Raw genomic sequence first — 20,437 nt, forward strand, 5'->3', positions numbered from 1 at the left:
CTGGGGACTGCAGGTCGGGAGTGGGGGGCACAGGCAGAACGGCAGGGAAAGCCCAGGGCTGAGATAACAGGGGGCTGTAGATCAGGACTGAGGGATATTGGCAGTGCTGTGTGGGGAGCCCAGCGCTGGGATCGAGGGGCTGCAGACTGGGATTGAGGGACACTTGCAGAAATATGTGTGGGGAGCCTGGGGCTGGGATAGGAGGGGCTGCAGGCCAGGACTGAGGGGTATTGGCAAAGTTGTGCGTGGGGAGCCCAGGGCTTGGAGTCAGGATTGAGGGGTGCTAGCAGAATTGGGGTGCGAGGGGGATGGGTCTGGGCTGGACTAAGAGTGGAGGGCCTGTGCAATGGGACTGAGGAGCAGTGGCAGAGCGTGGAGAACCTAGGACAAGAGTAGCGGGGGGGATCTCAGCTTAGGGCTGAGAGGCATCTGTAGAGTTTGAGGTGGAGGAGCTTGCCTAACTCCTGATCCCATTATTCTTTGCTCTAGACAAAGGCTTCTATTCCTCACTTTCCTAGGAACCCTACAATTTCCCGAAATTCCCCCACAGTCCAAACCCTCCCCGGGTACAATCTCCTTGCTCTTGTGGGAGCTGAATCAAGGAATCCCAATGGTAATTCCATTCCTTAGATCAGATTCTAGTGCCTTGTAGTGAGAAAGGACAGGACAATCTGCATGAGCTGGAGTGGGTGGCTGGGCAGAGAGGGGCTCTCTCCTGCAGGGTGCCTGAGGGAGGGAAGGCTCAGGAACATCACTGGAGACAAAAAGCAGAGACTCCTTTTTCCAACAGACTTTCTCAGCTCCATGGGGGGTGGAGAGACCAGAGCAATTCCCCCATTGCTGTCTGGGGGCCGGGCAGAGTGCAAAGCCAGCTGCCAGCCCTTCCCCATGCAACAGATGCTCTAACCATTGCCCCAGGTGGATCTCTGCCCCCTCGACTGGCCACACTAGTTTGTCAGTGCAATACTGTGCCTGCCCTAGCTCCCGAAGTGAGACTCTGTAGCTCCAGAAGCAGAAGCAAAGACAGTACTTTTAGATCCAGAGCTCCCAGGTTCAATCCGGCAGACAGCCCAGCAGGGAGCTGTTCATACCCCAGACTCTGTGCTCTCAGAGGCAGACCCTGAAAGGTGCTGAGCACCTCCCCAGAGCTGCTGAAAGCCCTTAACTTCAATGGAAGCAGAGAGTGCTCAGCAACTCTTACCAGGCACCTGGGTCCCAGTTACAGCTGGTATTGGAAAGTACCATATGGATTATCACACACTGTCAATGGAATATTAGTAATGATGGGAATCACCTTAATAACCCATTTCCTGCCTTTCTGAGGCTTGGTTTGTTTTTAGTAGCCATGCAGTAATTATGGAGATTGCATGAAGATTATATCAATTAATTCAGTAACCTGAGCCCTCAATTTCATTTTTGGCATGCAAACTATTTGCAAAGACACTGGCTAATTAACCCTCACAAGCCCCTTACACAGTGGAGAGAGAGAAACCAACACACAGCCATCAAGCGACTGGCCTGAGGCCACACAGAGCCAGCGGCAGAGCTGGGGTTAGAAATCAGGCTCTCTGAGGTCTAGTTTCAATGCACCAGCCCCCCTACCCTGAGAGGAAGGGCCAGTGCCATCCACTTGAGTTACCACCCCTCGAGGTGCGGGCCAGGCCCGGGCAGAGTCAATCAGATCAGCCCTGACCCTAAATCCTCAAGGAAGTGGATGAGGTCACTGACTGCAGCCTCACAGGGGTAGCTGGACAGGCAGGGAGGGCACAGGAGGTAGCTGTGCAGAGTCTCCCACCCAAACCGTGGTCCAGAACCAAGACCGGAGCTGACGGACTCTGAGGAGCAAGACAATGTGGGCAGCTTTAAAAAGAGCCCTGCCCGGAGAGTCAGTCACTGGGCCGCTGGCTGCCTGGAAACAGTTAGTGACAGACGGCGCCTGGCTAATGGCTCACCAAGACAGGGAAGGAGCAGAGAGAGGGGCAAGAGCAGTGTGTGGGGTGAGGTGAAATAAGCTGCCTGAGGGGAAAGGCACAGGAGCCCCTTCCCCAGCACACACAGAGCAAAGAGACACACATGCTCGGATCAGAAAAACACACAGGTGCAGACAAGGTGACAGACAGAAACATACACCCCCTTGGGAACTCAGACACATGGATCAGAGACACACACATGCGGTGATACAGACACACAAACACACGCAGTGACGTGTACACAGACACGCGCGGTAATATGAACACACATGCACACACAGAGACACATGCACATGGAGAAACTGTGGCAGACTCTTCCCAAATATAGCATCTCTCACCATAAGCTGACGCTGGGGAAGCCCACGGCACCCAGTGCCCCAAGCCCTGAGAGCAGTGACCATAGCCGGGGCTGGGGAGAGACCACAACAGAGACTCTCCGCTCAGGGCCCCAAGCACCGGGGAGCACAAGGAGAGAGGTTCCGCCTCAGATCATCACGAGTTAGAGATGTCTCATCAGCCAATGCTGGGAAAAGCTCTGCCAGGCCGGGAGGAGAGAGATGGCATGCACTGCAATTCTGTTGTGTGACAAATGCCAAGGGTTTGGACGGAGAAGAACATGGGCTCCAGCCACCCCCATCTGTTGGGGCGGGGCCAGGAGTCTAAGAGGCTGGTACATTTTGAATGCATGGTTTAATGGTGGTTTGGTTGTTCCTAGCCAGGCAGCCCAGGGACTCCACAGAGCTGATCAGCTCCCAGGGGAGCGGGATCTAGGGCCTCACTGACCTTACCAAGCTCCCTACAGTTTTCTGCTGCTGAAAGCAAATTGGCTTCTTGCTGAGTCACTGAAAACTTTGGCTTTCGAGTGCTTGGAAATTAAGACCCACATTTCCAAAAGCAGCCCCTGATTTCGGGTGCCTGGGTCTCAGTCCTGTGGCTTTTGTGACTCTCTGATCCTGGGGCCAGGGGTTGATTCAGACCCTGGCAGAAGTTAGACTAGCCACAGGGCTAATCTAACTTGCACTGGCTACAAATTAACACTCCAGCCATGCCCCTCCCACAGCCCTGCCCTGGACACACCCTCCAATGCTGGCTGTAAAGGGAGGTGTGAACGCTGGCTCTGCACTGCCACGGCTGTCCCCAGCTGGCCAGGTGAGCCAGCTCTAAGGCCCCTTGGTGCCACGAGCTGCAGTGGGTGCCAGGAACTGGTGCCTAAATATAGATTAACTTTTGCCACCCAGGTTTGAAAATGTTGGCATAAACCAGCAGCACTGGATCACCTCAATAGCTCAGTTAGAAACTGCTTTACTTCTCTCAGTGGAGAGCTTTAAGGTCCCTGGTTGATTCAGAGGCTGAGGAACTGTTATGCTCCCCGGGCATGGAAGAGGCAGCCTGACAGCTCCCACAATTCAGCCTTCCCTGCATCCATTTTATACGCTTACACTTTAAGCGCTGCCTCACCAACCTGGCTGACATATAAATCTGTCACTGACAGCTCTGTTGACACCGATCCACCCTGAACGCTGAGCCCATTGATTCACACTTGGGCCAGATCCTCAGCTGGGGTAAATCATTCCGGCTGTGTTGAAGTCAATGGAATGACACTGATTTATACCAGGAGGGGTTATGGCCCATTGTACTCAGCTGCCTGAGTGATTCTAAGCAGGTGGGACCTGGGGGGGTGAGGCCTGGAAATTGTTCTAATGGCTGAAATGTTTCTCTTCTTTTCAAAATATTGGAAAGGGTCCTGAATGACAGCTCATCAGTTCTCAGCTACATACTGGAGAGCTGGAAACTCTACAGAAAAGCTTTTCTGCCCTAAATTAATCACCAAAAAATGTGTATCAATAGCTCATACCTGTTGACAATTAAGGGGGGTGTCAAAAAACAGCTGATATGGATGACATGCCCATTAACTTGGAGTCACAACTGTGCTTTCATAGTACACACTCGCGCACGCACACACACGTATCCATTTTCCAAGTGAAGGCCATAGCGGTGGCTCTCTGCAAAGCTAACATGTATTGTTCACTTTGCTTCGAAAAATGAAATGCTGCAAATGACGCCTTCTCCCATGCTGTGGAGGGACGTTTCTGTATTTGTCAGTTTCCCTTACTCAGAGGTCTAGGGGAGCGCCCCTGTTCTGGCCAGCGCCTCACCACCCACCCTGGAAGGCCCCAGAGACTTAGACATTACAGCCAGGAACAAACGAGGAAATCCCACATGGCTGGAGACATGGGGGAAATGCTCATTATGAATTAGTGCCCTTTGACCTTATGGCCACTCTGGTGAGGCAACATGTTACATCCCTTTTGCACTGGTGTAAACGAGAACACATGGTGCAGGGCAGTTCGGAGTCAGGTCCTCAGGGGCCCATTCACCATTTCCCAATGGCCCCAGGATAGTGCAAGGGGGTCTGCCGTGCTGAAAGGCATTCATGGCTGCCATCTTGAATCCAAAGCCAATCACAGACCTCGTTAGAGGCAATGTGTGCCAAGCACTCTATTCCAGGCTTCATGGAAACAGCAATCAGGCCTCTTCATGAGCAAAGCCAGTTGCAGAGAGTGCAGGCTCCTGCCGAAGGCCCAGGCTGCGCAGCTGGTCGGAGCTGAGCTATGGGCTGTCTGCACAGGCAGGGGCTGTGGTCCAGCTGCAGGCCGGGAATGTTGGAGCCGGGAAGCCGGCAGAAGCAGTTGTGAGAGGGACCCTGAGAGGAAGCAGAGACAGGGCTTCTTGGGCACAGAACTGGCTGGAGGGGCAGGCTTGGGGATTTCTAAGCAAGTAAACTGATGATGTTTGCTCCTCCTGTGTTCACGGAAACAGGACTTTGTACGGCCTTGGTAAATAAACCAGATTATACCAAAAAAATTCAGAGGTGACTTGTAGCATCAATTTCTCCTCTCAACAGAAACAACCAGGCTAGGACTAGAATTTGGGCTAAGGGCTTGGGCCAAAGCAGGAAAACAGAGTCACAGAGCAGACATACGGCTCCCCCCTGGGAATTTCCCCAGTGCAGGGAGCTCCTAAACGTGGGGCAGAGCCAGCTCTGCCAACAGCAGCCCTAGGTGCAGGGGCTTTGCTGGGACAGGATGGGGGAGCGAGCCAAGGAAAGGAGATTGGTGTGGCAGTGGCTGAGTGGACCTATGCCCTGATGATTCTGTGCCCATGCGTAGCTTCATAGGAGCCACTGAGGCAGGGATGCAATTTAAGGCAGCTCTTGGGACTACCCCAGCCTATACCAGGGATGCACTGGCCCTGACACCCCTGAATAGGGCAAACACATACTGCTGCCCCATGTTCCAGTGCTGGCACGTGAACGAATCTGCCACTGAGATTTTGACCCCAAGAGATTAAGGAACCAAAACAATGGGGGAAAGTGAACCAGAGAGCTCTGAAGATGGCAAGATGGGTGTGCTCAAGCAGGCAGTACACACCATTCTCCAGCACCAGGGAATAGATTAATTTTCTGATATTAATGACAATCAGTTCCATTTACTTCACATTTTGGGGCTTTAGGTGTTCCAGCCAGGCTCTACTCTGTGCAGATGTAAATGGACAGCTAAGAGATGACAGGCCGGTAGGTTTGCACTCAGGAATATGTAGTGCAGTACCTGGGTATTCAAGGAGCAACAACACTCATTGCTGGGTCCAGTCAATGGCTTCCTCTGTGCAGCCAGCAACAGTGCCATGGCAAAGGATTCGTAAACCACCAGTCAGGCACCCACAGAACTGAGAGACTGGCCCAAAAACTAAGCCACTCGGGTTCTTTTGCCTTTGACACTTTCAGGGTCGTGTTTTCCAGCTTGCAGTAGAAGCCAGGCCCTTCAAAGGTGGGGAAGTCCCTAATTCCCATTGAATTCGGGGGCGGCAAGGCCCCTTAATACCTCTGAGGCTCTGGGCCTAGGTGCTCTGAAAATCACACCCGGTGCCTGTCTGCATCTGTAAACACCTGAACACCTGTCCCAGCGAGTTTACAAATGGACCAGGCTGGACAGACGCTCTCCCATTGCACAGCTGAGGTCCAGAGAGATGCTGTGACTTGGCAAAGGTCACAGGGAGCCCCTGGCAGAGTAAGGAAGTGAACCTCACCCTCAAGGGTCTGTAACCACCAGACTAGCCTCCGCATTAGCACAGTGGCCCTTCGCAACAAAAGATTTACTAGGCTAAAGAGTCTGCCCTGTTCTCTCTGCATCCTTGACTCCTAGGCCCTGCCCAGCAGCAGGAGTGGGGTGGGCGGGCCCAGTTGCAGCTCTTGGCAGCTGTGGCTAACCACCCCTTTGGACCCTGCTTTCTGTCCTCCCATGCCGGCAGTCACAGTTTATCCCCTAGCCAGCCGAAGGCCCCCCTCAGATAGGCTAATTCATTCCCCATTCAAATTAAGTGAACAGCTTTTAAATTTAAACAGAATTAAAAAGCCAACTGGAACCTTAATGGGAACATTAGATTAGCTGAGCCGGGAGCAGAGTGGGGAGGAAAGTCAGTTGGAGTTATTGCTGAGTGATTTCCAAAGAGGCCCATGTGGAATAGAGCCAGAGCGGAGCGGCTGACCCCAGGAGGGGTAATCAATCTGACAGGCTAGGCATACTATGCAAAAAGCAATTACTGAGCCCATCTCCGCCATGGGCACAGCTGAGCAGCTACCCAAGCCGCTGATTACGGCAAATTATTGCACCCACTGATGGCCATGACAGCTTCTGGGAAGCCGGGGCTCAAATTCTGGTGAAGGGCAGCTTGAAAAGGCTTAGAGAGCTTGGGGGCCCAGACCGGGGATGGGAGTGTAGTGTGCTCCCTAGAAGAGGGGCGAGCCTTCTGGGAAGCCAGCCTAAAAAAGGCATGATGGATGGAAGATATTTGTACAGTGCGTGGAAAATGTCTAGTACTATTAAAGTGCTAGATGGTATGGTCATCAATGATCTATATTACAAACATGCACAAATCCCAGACATGCGCTCCTGTGATACAATACAGAAGGCAAAGCTGTTAATACTCTACTGCCCAAGTACCCTCTACAGGAAAGCGACTGGAGGACCCAGTTTCCCACCCAGCTGCCTGCACTGTTCTAGATAGTGACCGTTTATTTACGAGCCAGAGTCAAATGGAAACATTACCACCCACAGATCAGCCCTGCCCCCAGCCAACATGCCATTATTCCTCACTCCTCTTTATCTGCTCCCCCGTCTAGCAGCGCATGCCCCTATTTCTGGGCACATGGCCACCACAGTGCAAACACCACCTCAAATGCCACTTCAAATGTCAAACTTGCCTTTGCGGATCCATTCTCCAGCTTCATCTCTGCAGCGCAGGGCTTGGCTGTCGGAGACTCAAACCGCCAGGGTTCACCTTCCGATGAGGAAACAAGCCTGGGAGCGAGACAGCGTGTCCTGCTGGAGGATGCAGTTGGGTGCCAACAGAGTCCACACACACCTCAGCATCCCATTGATCTCTCTTTGTTCCACTCCCTCCCCCCAGCCTGCCTCTGCACAGCCCTGCAATTGCATACACACTCTGAAGGGGGGGCAGGGGGGGCGAAACAGCCTAATTTCCTGATGATTATGATGTTACCTAGCAACAACCAATCAGGGGCTGGGCTTTTCGCCAGCAGTATTTCATGCAAATAGTTTGGAGAAATTGCAGGGTCGTCCAGGCTGCTTAGCCTCCTCTCAGGGGACACATTAGATGCTCAGATAAGCCCTGGCAGGCACATGGAGCCACGGGGCCCATGCCTCCCAAAACAGCCTGCGCTCCCCCACACAAAGGCTTCCTAGCCAGGCCTGGCACAAGCCTGACCTGCATCACAGTACTGAGGCTGCAGGAGACCCCTTACATCACCCAGCCCTTTCCCCAGGACCAGTGCCCACCATGCCGCCTCAAGCATGCCCAAACTAGCCACCCATGCAGGGGAATTCCCTGTTCAAGGCTCCTGGTGCTGCCCCAGACCCTCAACTGCCAGCGTGAGCAGGTCACACAGACGCCATCTCAGCGGAGCTCTACTCACCTCACCCCTCTCACAGGCTCAGCCCCGCTCACCGCTCACTGGCCTGGGCCCCACTCGCCCCCTCTTAGCGGCCTGCTTTGCAGACCCTGTTCATTGCGTTTGAGGTCTCCAGCAGGAAACAATGGGCCGGATTCTACCCTCAGCACCTCCAGAGTCTGAGGCACAACATAGCCTGTTCTATGTTTACACGCTGATCCTCTATGCGGGGGCATCCTTGCTCTAGAGTTGGCGCCTGTGTTTTGCCTTCTCTTCAGGGCCGGTGTCCCCGTCTGCTCAGACTGCCTGGCATGACGACAATAACGCAGCATGCAAATCACTGCATGCACAGTGCACTGCATGTCTTCTGCACCGCAACGCCTCTTCCCCTGGCAGCTGGGTCAGGATCGTTATCCCAACTTTACAGGTGGGGTAACTGAGGCCCAGAGATGTTTGGCAACTTCCTAGGAAGCCCAGGACCAAACTGGGAATGGATCCCGCATTCCCAACTCCAAGCCCTGTGCTTTAACCTCAGGATCATTGCTCACTAGAAGATACTGTCTCCCTCTGACAGTGCAATACCGTGGCCCTGTCAGCCCCAGACTCCTCCAGCAACGCCCATTGGACACGGAATACAGGGCACACATCCCATCCAGAGCCAGTAAGAAGAGTCTGCCCTGAGGGCCGCGAAAGCAATGGAGCCGAGTGTTCCCGGAGGGGTTATGGGGGGGCCAGGCTGGAGGAGAGAAGGAAGGAACACAAGTGAAATATGAACCCAGTCCCATCTCCCCAGCATCTCCATTTATTCTGCATAATTGCTTCATTTCCACGGCCAGCATGGCTGTGAATGAATTTCATTACCCAGCGTCTGTGATCCCATATTGATCACCAGGCTCCATCGATTCCTATCTCACTAATTAGCATATAAATTAGCCATTTGGGGAAGGCATTAGGAACAATTGAATTTTCTTTTCAATCTGGTTTCAGGAGGGTAAATGAGAATGGATGTGTCCGGCAGCCCCATCCGCTGGGCTCGCCCCATGGAGCTGCAGAGCTCAGGGTGGTCCGGGTCCCACTGTTTCTCATGGGACTAATTCTCTTGGCTCAGCACTTGGCTCAGCTGCCCTCTGCTCAGGCTCCTGCAAAGATCCCGCTCAGCGTGAGCATGCTCAGAAGTTTGGCACAGGGTCGCACAGCCATTCCCCTACAGAGGTAACATCCCACTGCAGGGATCGAACCTGTCATCTCTGGATCTTAAACCCAGAGCCTCTTCTGCCTTGAGCTAAAAAACCCAGCTCTGTCAGCTGAGGCTCAACAACCTCACTCTGTGGCTCCGCCACCACTAGAGGGGGACAGCGCGCCACATGGAGTGGGTGCGGGATTATCTGACTATATTGAACTATCTCACTTGCATTGGTGTTGGTAGCTATCTACAGGGCTCGTTCCTTCTCTGCAGCCCCTCTCCACAGCCCGGCTTCTCTCCGCAGCTCTGCCACAGAGACAGCCTTAAGCAGCACTGTCCCTGAATTGCCAAGGCTCTGCAGAGCTGGGGGATCACAGAGGAGACGGCTTGCCACAGCCCCGCCCAGGGACCCGGCCTAGGATAACAGGACATAGGGGGTGGGAGGGTCAGTTACGTTGGCCGCACTCCTTCGTTTCTGCGGTGCTCAGAATGTCCTGCCCTTGGATTTTCAGACAAGAGATTTTCTCCAAAATTATAAACAAAACCCCAAAACCCCAAACTACCAGCTGGTAAGAAAATAGATGGGGGAAGAGGAGGAGTCCATGAAAATGTCACCTACATTTTTCTCTGCCTTTATGTTATTTTGTTTGCAGGAGCGTTTGTCAAAAGCTAGAAAACTCTTGGATTGAACAAACGAGAGGAAAATGTTGATAAAATCCCTTCCCCAGCCATTGCCCAACCAGCTCCAGCTGCCTCTCTGCAGATCAATTAATTGTGGCAAATTGCTGGTACTACTATGATGGGTCTTGCACTTTCTATTCTTGGATGGGGGTTCAGGGCACCATTTCTTGCCCCTGAACTGGGGTATTAACTGCCCCACTAGTGTCCTAGAGAAGTGGAATGGAGAAGGAGGGACCCGGGCCCGCCCTCTACTCAGGTCCCAGCCCAGAGGCCCTAAGGATAGTGGTAAACCACTAGAACTAGCAGTTCCTTCCCCTGGGCTACTTCCCTCTCCTGCCCTTCAGCTTGTGGGGCTTCCTGCCCTCCCTCTGCACAAACCAGGTGTCCCTTTACCTAGGGTCTTGGTCTTCTTAGCCCACCACAACACTTCTCCAAACTCTCTTCCTTCATAGGATATCAGGGTTGGAAGGGACCTCAAGAGGTCATCTAGTCCAACCCCCTGCTCAAAGCAGGACCAATCCCCAATTTTTGCCACAGATCCCTAAATGGCCCCCTCAAGGATTTAATTCACAACCCTGGGTTTAGCAGGCCAATGCTCAAACCACTAAGCTATCCTGCTTCCCTCCAAACTGTTCTCTACTCCAACACCAATCCACTCTGCTTCAACTCCTGCAAACTGCTCTCTGCTCCAACACCAATCCACTCTGAATCATAGAATCATAGAATCGTAGAATATCAGAGTTGGAAAGGACCTCAGGAGGTCATCAAGTCCAACCCTCTGCTCAAAGCAGGACCAATCCCCAACTAAATCATCCCAGCCACGGCTTTGTTAAGCCTGACCTTAAAAATATCTAAGGAAGGAGATTCCACCATCTCCCTAGCTAACGCATTCCAGTGTTTCATCACCCTCCTAGTGAAAAAGTTTTTCCTAATATCCAACCTAAACCTCCCCCACTGCAACTTGAGACCATTACTCCTTGTTCTGTCATCAGCTACCACTGAGAACAGTCTAGATCCATCCTCTTTGGAACCCCCTTTCAGGTAGTTGAAAGCAGCTATCAAATCCCCCCTCAAATCCAGGTGTGATTTGGCCTTCCCGATTTCACTCCTGTATGCCCAAGCAATATTTTTATACTCTTCCCTGGTCATTTGTCCAATCTTCCACTTCTTATAAGCTTCTTTTTTGTGTTTAAGATCAGCAAGGATTTCACTGTTAAGCCAAGCTGGTCGCCTGCCATATTTACTATTCTTTCTACACATCGGGATGGTTTGTCCCTGTAACCTCAATAAGGATTCTTTAAAATACAGCCAGCTCTCCTGGACTCCTTTCCCCCTCATGTTATTCTCCCAGGGGATCCTGCCCATCAGTTCCCTGAGGGAGTCAAACTCTGCTTCAACTCCTCCTCTTGTCTGATTGAAGCAGGGGGTTTTTATCATGTGACTGGCTTCAGGTGCTTTAATTGGCTTCAGGTTCTTTAATTAATTTATAGTAAACTTTCTTCCCTCTACAGGGAAGAAGGCTCCCTTCTAACACTCTTCTGCTGCCCTCTGGCCATGCGGTATCACATAATGCACGCTGACCGGAGCTCAGCTGCCAGTTTGATGGGGAGGCCCGGCTATACTTTTTCAGTGTTTCACTACCAGAATGGGAGTCTCCTTCTGCTCAGGAAGGAGGGAGATGCTGCAGGAGCCAGGATTCCCTTGGTCCTCTACCCCTCACTCAGCTGCTCTTATGGGATCTCTCATCAGTCTAGAAGCAGGACATTCCCAGAAGTCCAAAAAGCCAGTTGGGTGAGATCTCTTTCCCAGGCCTGCAGAGTTGAGCAGTGTGGAGAGGCTGCACTCAAACTTTAGCCATCCATGCCCCATCACCAGCAAACTATCAGAAGTTAGACCCAGTGAGGAGCTGATTTGCATCCCAGGCCCCTCTTGTTGCACCAACAGTATTATGTTCATGGCACACAGAGACACTAGATACAAACAGAACACATCCTTGCTGAAAGGTTGCAAGGTACCACCACTTTATTTCTTAAAATCCAGAGCCTGAACACACAAGAACCTAAACCAGAGAGAGACAAAGCAGGCTGCTCCCTCAGGTGGTGAGGCACAACTCACCCCACTTGCTCAACACTGGCTCTTTGCAGACAGACTGCGAAAACCCCAGATTGCATGCTTCCTTGCACGTTCCCTAGCATGCAAGCAGGACAAGAAAACTCCTCAAAACTTAAAGTGATAGGTTGTAATTGTAACCCAGTTTTCAATACACTACAAACAGCTTTGCAAATGCCTTTTCTGTGGGTGCAACATAGGCCATTGAGACATCTAAGTACCTGGTTGCACACACAAACTCAGTCAAGTTGCCCGCATCTCCGTAGCATCTCCAGGCCTCATGCTCTTTACCCTGACAACTGCCCTAGGAGATAGGCAAGGGATTGTCCCCATTTTACAGACAGGGACCAAAGGCTCAGGGGAGATGAAGTGACTCACCCAAGGAGTCTGTGGTGGAGCTAGCAATTGAACCCAAGGCCAAGTCCAGCCTCCATCTCCACTAGACCATCCCCCTACCCTGCAAGCACACCCATGGGAGCGGTCTCGCTGACCTCAGTCTGAATGTTGGCAGAACAGGGGCCCCAGACATGGCCCTACCCTGCACTGCCTCCAAACCAAGAGAAGGCACCTTTCCAAAATCTGGCCCTAATGTAACCAGGAATCCCCATCACAGGCAGCAGAGTGCTGGGCATGTGTAGGCAGAGCATGGGCATAACCAGACCAAGCCCACTGAGGAAACAGCCCCGCACCGCCAGCCCTGGCAGCTTCACCTAGGGTGGCTCACGGGTATTTAGGAACCTCTTTCCCCTTGATTCCAGTGGAAGTTAGGAGCCAAAATGCCTCTGAGGATCCGGATCTGCCCTCCTGAAGGCTTTGTCCAGTCTCGTTTGAAATGGCCCAAGCAACGGGGCCCTCACCTCTCCCCCGGCAGATGGCTCCCAACCTAACACATCTCACTGCCTGGAAAGCCACCCTCAGGTGCAGCCTCGCTCCTGCTTTGCTCCATTCCGTCCCATCGCTCTTTCTATAGGCGCCAACTCCATGGGGTTCCAGCTCAGCACCCACCAGCCACAGCTGTTGCGTGGCACTGCCAAACAGTTGATCAGAGCCGCTGCTGTTTGGAGGCTCATGGAGAGGCTGGGGGGAGGGTGGAGAGCTGCGAGCAGTGGGCGGGAGCCTAGGGAGGGGGTGTAGCGGGGGCAGGGCCTTGGGACAGTGAGGGTGGAGCACCCCTCAGGGCCTATGGCTCCTTCTGCCATGCTCCCTCTCCCTCGCGGGTGTCTGCGCCCTGCAGCAGTATGCAGGGGTCAGGCTGATCACAGGCGGCTTGGGCAGCTCTGTCCAGGGGAGCTGGCCATTCTGCAGAAGCCCCTCCCCACTCCTGAGCTGCCCACCAGCCAGGATATCCTTGCTCTCTGCAGTAGCGAGAGGCGGGGGGGGGGAAGAGTTTGGGGGCGGGGGGACATGTTTCCTGCTTCTCTCCCAGGCCAGTGATGTGGCAGGGAGCCCCTGGCCAGTGGATTCCCGGCCTGCTCTAAGGAAGGGTGTTCAGGAACAGCTCAGCTTGCTCCTTCCTGGACAGTAGAGAGTTACACCCCATGTCCTGCAAGCCTTGGTTGTGGGATGGTAAATAGTCCTTCTGAGGCCTAGGCCACCGGGGAGGGGGGTTACTGGTCCCACAGGACATGAGTCTGCTGCCTCCCAAGCCAGGGAGTTTTCAGCTGGGGCAGCGCTTGCTGCCAGATCTGCAGGTCCCCAGTGTGTCAGGACGCTGTCAAGTCTGTAGCGGAGCCTCTGTGCTGCGGGGCCGGTTGGGCGAGGGAGCGCCAGCCAGGGGCTGTTCCCCAAGGGGCGCGGGGGCTGTGACTGGGACACCAATGGCTCCTCTGCCTGACGGAGCTCAGAGTCAGGTGGAGTTGTGCTCATCCCACTTGCGTCTTGGCGCCCAGTGACCTTGGCAGGTGCCTCTTTTCAGGGAACAAGGGGAACGAGTGGGATCCGAGGGAGGAAATGGTGCCATTTAATGGCGACTTAATCAAGCTATGTGGCTCTCACCACGATCAGCCAGGAGCCCATCATGCGCCTGGCATTACAGAGAGAACTGCCCAGGGAGGCAGCATGCTCTGCTGGACTGGGAACCAGGAGACTGGCAATGGCTCTGCCATGGGCCTTGGCCAAGTCTCTTCCCTCATCTGTGCCTGTTTCCCCTCTCGCCCTCTGTCTATTTACGTACATTGTTAGCTCTGCAGGGCAGGGCCTGTCCCACCTGTGTTTGTACAGCACCAGGCACTGTGGGCCCCTGACCTTGGGTGGTATGTTAATACAAAGTGTGGCCCTTGCTCTATGCAGGCAGGTGCAGCCTGAACTCAGGGCTGGGAGCCTGGGGAGTTCTAATCCCAGCTCTCATAGAGACTCATCCTGGAACCTCAGAGCCTACTGCTGCCGCTCTCTGCCTCAGTTTCCTGACGTGTACAATGGGAATCACACCCACCTCGCAGAGGAGGGAGGGTTAACTAGTGGGCATACAGCACTCTGAAGCCAGGTGTGCCCTGAAAGTGCTAGGCACTGTTGTCATCCCGGCATCAGGATGGCATTCTGCGTTCTCTCGCAGCATCTTGGCCCCAGGAGAGGCGGGACAAGGGGATGGATCACCCCCTCCCACAACCCCAGCTGCTTGAAGGGAGGGGCAGAGAAGTGGTAGACCTGCTCCATGGATCGCCGCAGCTCATGATGTCTCCCTTGAGTGAGGTCTGCTGGGGAGAGCTTGTCTGAGCAGCGCTCTGATCCTAAGATGGGGGCCTGGTCAGACCTAGGCCCCTTGGAGGACAATCAGGGGTGAAAGTGGGCCAGTACAGGCTGGTACAGCATACCGGTAAGAAGTGGCTGCCAGTACCAGCCTGTATGCAGCTGACGTTAACGTCGCTGCCCCTTTTGCTCTCCCCCCTACCCCACCCCACCCTGTCAGCGGCCCTGCGGGTAGTAAAAGGGTGGTAAAAGGGGTAAAAGGGGCCGTTGGCCCGGGGCCTGGCAATTTGAAAGGGCCTGGGGGTCCAGCGGCTGCTGCTACTACCGCCCAAGTCGCGGGCCCTTTTAAATTGCCACCGGAGCCCTGGGCAGCGCGGGCCAGGCAGTGTGGATGGGCTGGCTGGAGGAGGCTGACCCCCAGCCCCGCCCCTTCTGCCCGAGGCCCCGCCCCTTCTGGGGACCCGGAGCCAGGCCCCTGTACCGGTAAGTCGACAGGACTGCTCTGTGTAGGCGTCACTCTTCAGGGCCATCAGTTGTGCCCTGGACTTGGAGAAGTCCTGGGTCCTGGGGCCCTGCCCTCGTCGGGGGGGCAGACCGTTCCCTGTTCAGACACGTGGAGTAAAATGTAAACAGGCCAAGCCGCCTCTGCGGCACTCCTGGGGAGGTCAAGGAAGAGCCAGCTGCACTGGTGTGTGGATCGCCCTCCAGTTCACAGCCAGGAGCCCGAGAATAGGATGCTCGTGCGTCTGAGAATGAATGCTTTCAGAGTAGCAGCCGTGATAGTCTGAAGTACTCCTTTTCTTTTTGAGAATGAATGGAAATCCCAGAGATGCTGCTGCTCTGGAGGGAATGGGAAAAGAACCAAACGCCTTTCACCTTAGGGCCACGGCCAGGCACCAGACCTGGCGCAACCCACCCTTGACCCCAGGCTCCTGCAGGAGCCTAGAGCCAGCCATCACCACCCCAGCATGGGCAGGACCAGCCCCGGAGGCAGTGGAGTGCTTGGCTGGGAAATGGACTGACTCAGCTCCGCATGGGAACTGAAAGCTGCCCTTCCCTGAGGAGAGCAGGGCGTATCCCCCTCTTTGCTGCAGCTACCTGCTCAGGTGGGTGGGAATGCGGATCCCACCCCAGAGTGGAGTCTGAGAACTGAGAACCGGGGGTCATTGCATCCTCCCAGCGCAGGGGATCTGTGCACTGACTTAGCAACGCTGCCCAGCCATCGCCCTGCTAAAGTCGTGCTCACTATTCGTCCCGCCCCATCTCTGTACTGTCTGAGCAGGTCACTGGACTTATCCTGACAACCCGCGAGGCTGCCAGCGTAGGACTGGGCTATCATCTTTAGTGGGCAAAGGGGAAACTGAGGCTCAGGGAGGCTGAGTGATTTGCCCACAGTCACACAGGGAGTCTCTGCCAGAGCAGGGATTTGAATCTAGGCTCTTAAGTCCTGGGCTAGGGCCCTATCCACTGGTAATTCTTCCTTGCAAAAGCCTCAGGCTGCTGCTCAGTTCCCAGGCTGTGTGGGGTGGGGGCACAGGGCCGGGAGGAGTGTTACTGACCAGCTCGGAGGAGCTGGGGGCCCACCGTGCCGTTGAGGATTATTAGCTCTGTCTGGTCATGAGTCCCTGTGATGTCTGGTGCCGAGGCAAGGTCAAGGGCTGTGGAGAGAGACTCAGTGAAAGGGCCCCTATGCAGCGCCACTCTCCAGACGCCAGCGCCGAGCATGCTGCAAGCGCTATGAGTCAGCCCGGCTGCTGCAGCTACACAGCCTATCCCCAGATGGTGGGGGGATGGCCGGCTGGGAGCCGCCAGGGTAGCTCCTCAGTAGCACGGTCTCCCTGTGGAGCTGCGGGGGTCTCTGGGGAGCTCAACCTCACCAGGGTGAAGTGGCCCCAAAGGGATGGATTTCACCTAGTCTCCTGTACCCAGGACGCCTGCCATTCATTCCCTCTCTGTGTCTTAGCCGGTCGTCCAGTAGGATTCCCCGGCCATTAATCTCCACCAGTGAGGGGCAAGATGCAAACTGTCTCCGAGAAGCAGCTAATTGGAGGGGGAGGCCAGGGAGGGGAGGCATCTGATTCACTAAATGCTGCTGAACTCACTGCTTGGGAAAGCAATGGCCATTAATAAAAGCCCAGGCAGGATTCGGCTGCAGTGGGGAAGGAGTCGAGAAGCCGCTTTTTAATATCGCAGGGGACTGATTGCCCAGGCAGGAGCTAATGACCAGGACACACTGAACAGCTCCACGGCAGGGAGGAATCACACGTACAAGAAGCTCTGAGTTCGATTGATCAGGCCACAAGTGAAACTGAGTGGGGCTGGGCCACGTAAACAGATGGGCACATCAAATGCCATCCCAGCCCTGGGCCTCTCCACCCAGCTCCAATGCCCCTCAATCTCGACCCACAGCCCCCCAGCCATCCCAACCCTGGGCTCCCCACACACAGTTCGCTCTGCCGATGCCCCTCAATCTCAACCTGCAGCCCCCCAGCCATCCCAGCCCTGGGCTCCCCCAGGCACACACCCACAACTCTGCTGCTGCCCTTCAATCCTGACATGCATCCACCCTGTGGGTCCAGCCCTGGGCTCCTCATACATAAATAGCTTTACCGGTGCCCGTGCCCCTCAGCCCAGATCTACAGCCCCCTTGCTCTTCCAGTCCTGGGTCATCCCCCCTCCACAGCTCCATGGATCCTCCTCAGCCCTGACGCACAGCCCCCCTGCTATTCCAGCCCTGAGTTCCCCTGCCGTGTCAAGACAGCTTAGGTGCCGACCTCAGCTAACCCAGGCCCAAGTCTCACTTAAACAGACACTGCTAACCGAGCCATGGTGCTTTTATTCTAGTAGTGCTATCCTTCCCTAGCCCCGTCTATTGGAGGATCTCAAAGCACATTACAGACTTAGAACCCCTCTGGGAGGAAGGTAAATACAGTAGAACCTCAAAGATCCGAACACCAGAATTACGGACTGACCGGTCAACCAGACACCACGTGAAACTGGAAGTAACCGATCAGGCAGCAGTGGAGACAAAAAAAGAAAAAGAAGCAAATACTGTATTGTGCCTGAGGCACGGCTGGGCTGCCTGTCCCCAGCCCCGCGCCATCCAGGAGTGAAGACACTGGGCCTGCCAGCTCAAGGCAGCCGGCAGAGCAGGAGCAGCGCTGGGCTCTGTGCTGCTTTCACCCCTCTCTCCTGCCCTTGCTGGGAGGCGGGGCACTGTTTTCACCCCCCTCCCCCAGCCGGGAGGGGGACAAGCTTGCAGTCTGACCCAGGGAAAGAAGCTGCCTGCAAGAAAGCTGCCGGGCACTGAGGAGAGAGTCCAGCTGCTACTGGAAACTGGCTTGGTGTGTCAGCTGCTGGAACTGGAGCCTGAACGGCACTTTGTTCACAGTTACAAACATTTCAGAGTTACAGACAATCTCCCTTCCCGAGGTGTCTGTAACTCAGAGGTTCTACTCTGTTGTCATCCCCATTTCCCAGACAGGGAAACCAATGCATGGAGCAAGGAAGTGACTTGTGCAAGGTCACACAGGGAGCCAGCAGCAGAGCCAGAAATAAAGCCAGTTACATGCTTTATCTGCAAAGCTACCCCGCCTCCTCCATGTGCTGGAGCCAGAAGGACAGTGCCAAACATTGTCACTGCGGCCCTCGGTCTGGATTAGACCCCACATGTCCTGAGGCAAACAGCAACCTCCCGCCCTTTGCCACACAGTGCCCTGGAGGAAGAGGGTCCTGTAGGGCAGGTTATCCTACAGTGCTGTCACTCCCGTGCAATGGCTCCTGAGACACACAGGGTTTGTCTACACTGCAATTAGACTTGGGCTCACAGGGCTTGGGACAAGGGGCTGTAGAACTGCAGTGTAGACGTTTGGGCTCAGGCTGCAGCCCGAGCTCTGGGACTCTCTCAGCTCACAGGGTTTTAGCACCCGGGGCCCAGCCCGAGCCTGGACATCTACACTGTAATTAAACAGCCCGGCGAGCCCAAGTCAGCTGGTGTGGGCCAGTCGTGGGTTTTTAATTGCGGTTTAGACATACCCCGAGCGGCTCCTTCCTGGGTGGCTTTGTCTGATTCCTTTAGAAGGGCTCTGTGTGGCTGGTCCAATAACAGATGTAACCTCACCTGCCTTGTCTCTCCTGGCTGAGGAGGGTGACAAACAATGAAGACTTGACCCAAGCTGTAACAGGTCTTTGGGGAGAGCAGCCAACTAGACAGCTGGTTAGACACCAGCTTGAATAAAGAAACGTCATCAGTCTTCCCAGGGGAACTCTAACGGCCTCCTGCAGATAAATCTCATCTCTGACTATCCAGGCAGCCAATTCATCTTCCACCTAGCCAGCAACCTAGCCACCTATCCAACTAGCCCGCGACCTAGCCAGCCAGCCAACCAGCCAACCGACTGTTCATTCATTGCACCCACCATGGTAGAACCAGAACCCCAGGCACCCTGGGCCCAATCCCCTGGGGTGAATCCAGGGAGGGCTTGCCCCCACAGTGGGTGGCAAGCCAGGGTTTGACTCTCCAGCGCACCAGCCTGTTCAGGGGCAGATTAGGGTTTTGTGGAGCCCCTGGGCCAGAGCAAGTGCGGGCCCCTCCCTACTCCTTCCACCTGCAGTTCCCCCGCACGGCTCCCAGCGCACCTGCGGTGGAAATGGGGTCGTGGCATGGGGGCTTGCCCCGCTCCACCCGCCCAGTGCTCCAGCCGGGGAGCCGGGTTGTGGTGCGGGGAGCAGCTGGAGCGCTGGGTGGGCAGAGCAGGTCGGGGTGCAGGGTGCCCATTTTTCCAGGGTACCCCAACTGGTATGGGCATGTGCCCCATTGGCCCGGTGGCTAATCCACCACTGAGCCTGCTATGCAGTCACTTGCCATGTAGATGAGCCTTGAGACTCCGCTGAGGCTACTAGAGTAAAAGTCCAGAGGACGCTAAGATTGGGACCTGGCTGCCTGCTCTCCAGGGGCACGAGGGTAGTTCTGTCTCCGTGGCCTCTTTGTTCCTTGGCATCTCTGCTCAGGAGGCAGATCAGGGCCAGTTGCGATGGTGGGTTTTGTGGCCTGGACATCTGTCCACCAGTCACTGGCTTGAAACCCACCTCCCCGTTCCACACAGGCCACCACACAGCTGTCCAGATCTCTGGTGCTCACAGCAGAGCAGGCTGACAGCTGAACAGCTGGCTGGGAGATTAGAACCCAGCAACCAGCTGGATCATGGAAGCGACTGTCAGACTGACTCTAAGGGCATCTGACTGCAGAAAGGTTCGGCCTGCTGCTGAGCCTGGAAGGAGATGGCCTGGAGAGAGCATTTGTGAAGAAACTCCTCAGGCAAGAACTTAGGCAGCCAACTGGGCATGAATTCCCTCTCTGCAGGCAGGTGTGCCTGGCTGAGCTGCCCCCACCGCGGAGTGAGCCTGATCTCAGCACTGTTATTCCCAGCTGCTGCCTGGGGTGTTTAACAAACCAGGGCAATTTACTGCATTTCCTTGATCCTGGCTGGCTGGGGATTTTATTACCCGGATCCAGCAGGAGATAAATCCGCCTAATGGAGCATCGCTTGCTCTTCCCTTCCTCACGCTGCAGCAGGGTGAGCTCCATTAGTGAAGGGCAGGGGAGTCCCCGCCCCAAATCTGCCCCCCTCTGGAGGGTACACCTCAGTCAGCTTCAGCCCTGCAGCCTGGGCAGCCGTGCCTGGCAGTGTCAAGTCCATGACTGGCATGAGAACACTGGCTGTCGTGAGACCCCAGCCACCCACTTCTGGGGGTTTGACTTGGGGCAATGCTTGTGCTTCACCCATTGTTGCGCTGCGTCCTCATCCCCTTTGCACAGCTCCACCCCTGCCAACATCTCAC

The 20,437-nt window shown here is 55.0% G+C and overlaps 2 protein-coding genes across 6 annotated transcripts in view; one reads left to right on the forward strand and one right to left on the reverse strand.

Annotated features, from left to right (window-relative positions):
• The window catches only part of PHC2 (polyhomeotic homolog 2), a 132,731-nt gene that overhangs the window by 84,651 nt on the left and 27,643 nt on the right, over positions 1–20,437 (reverse strand). The window contains exon 1 of one of the 5 annotated variants that reach the window (XM_037881205.2): positions 7,231–7,473. The exons of 3 other annotated variants lie outside the window; for them this stretch is intronic. The gene's annotated coding sequence lies outside the window, so the exon portion shown is untranslated. Of the gene's footprint in view, positions 1–7,230; positions 7,474–20,437 lie in introns of those variants that run through there. One more of the 5 variants, XM_043531749.1, reaches the window with a different exon arrangement.
• Positions 1–20,437, forward strand: part of LOC102939603 (40S ribosomal protein S2-like) — a 63,542-nt gene that overhangs the window by 12,290 nt on the left and 30,815 nt on the right. The gene's annotated exons all lie outside the window — the stretch shown is intronic.

This window comes from Chelonia mydas, chromosome 18, assembly GCF_015237465.2.
Source record: "Chelonia mydas isolate rCheMyd1 chromosome 18, rCheMyd1.pri.v2, whole genome shotgun sequence".
NCBI classification, from domain to species: Eukaryota; Metazoa; Chordata; order Testudines; family Cheloniidae; genus Chelonia; species Chelonia mydas.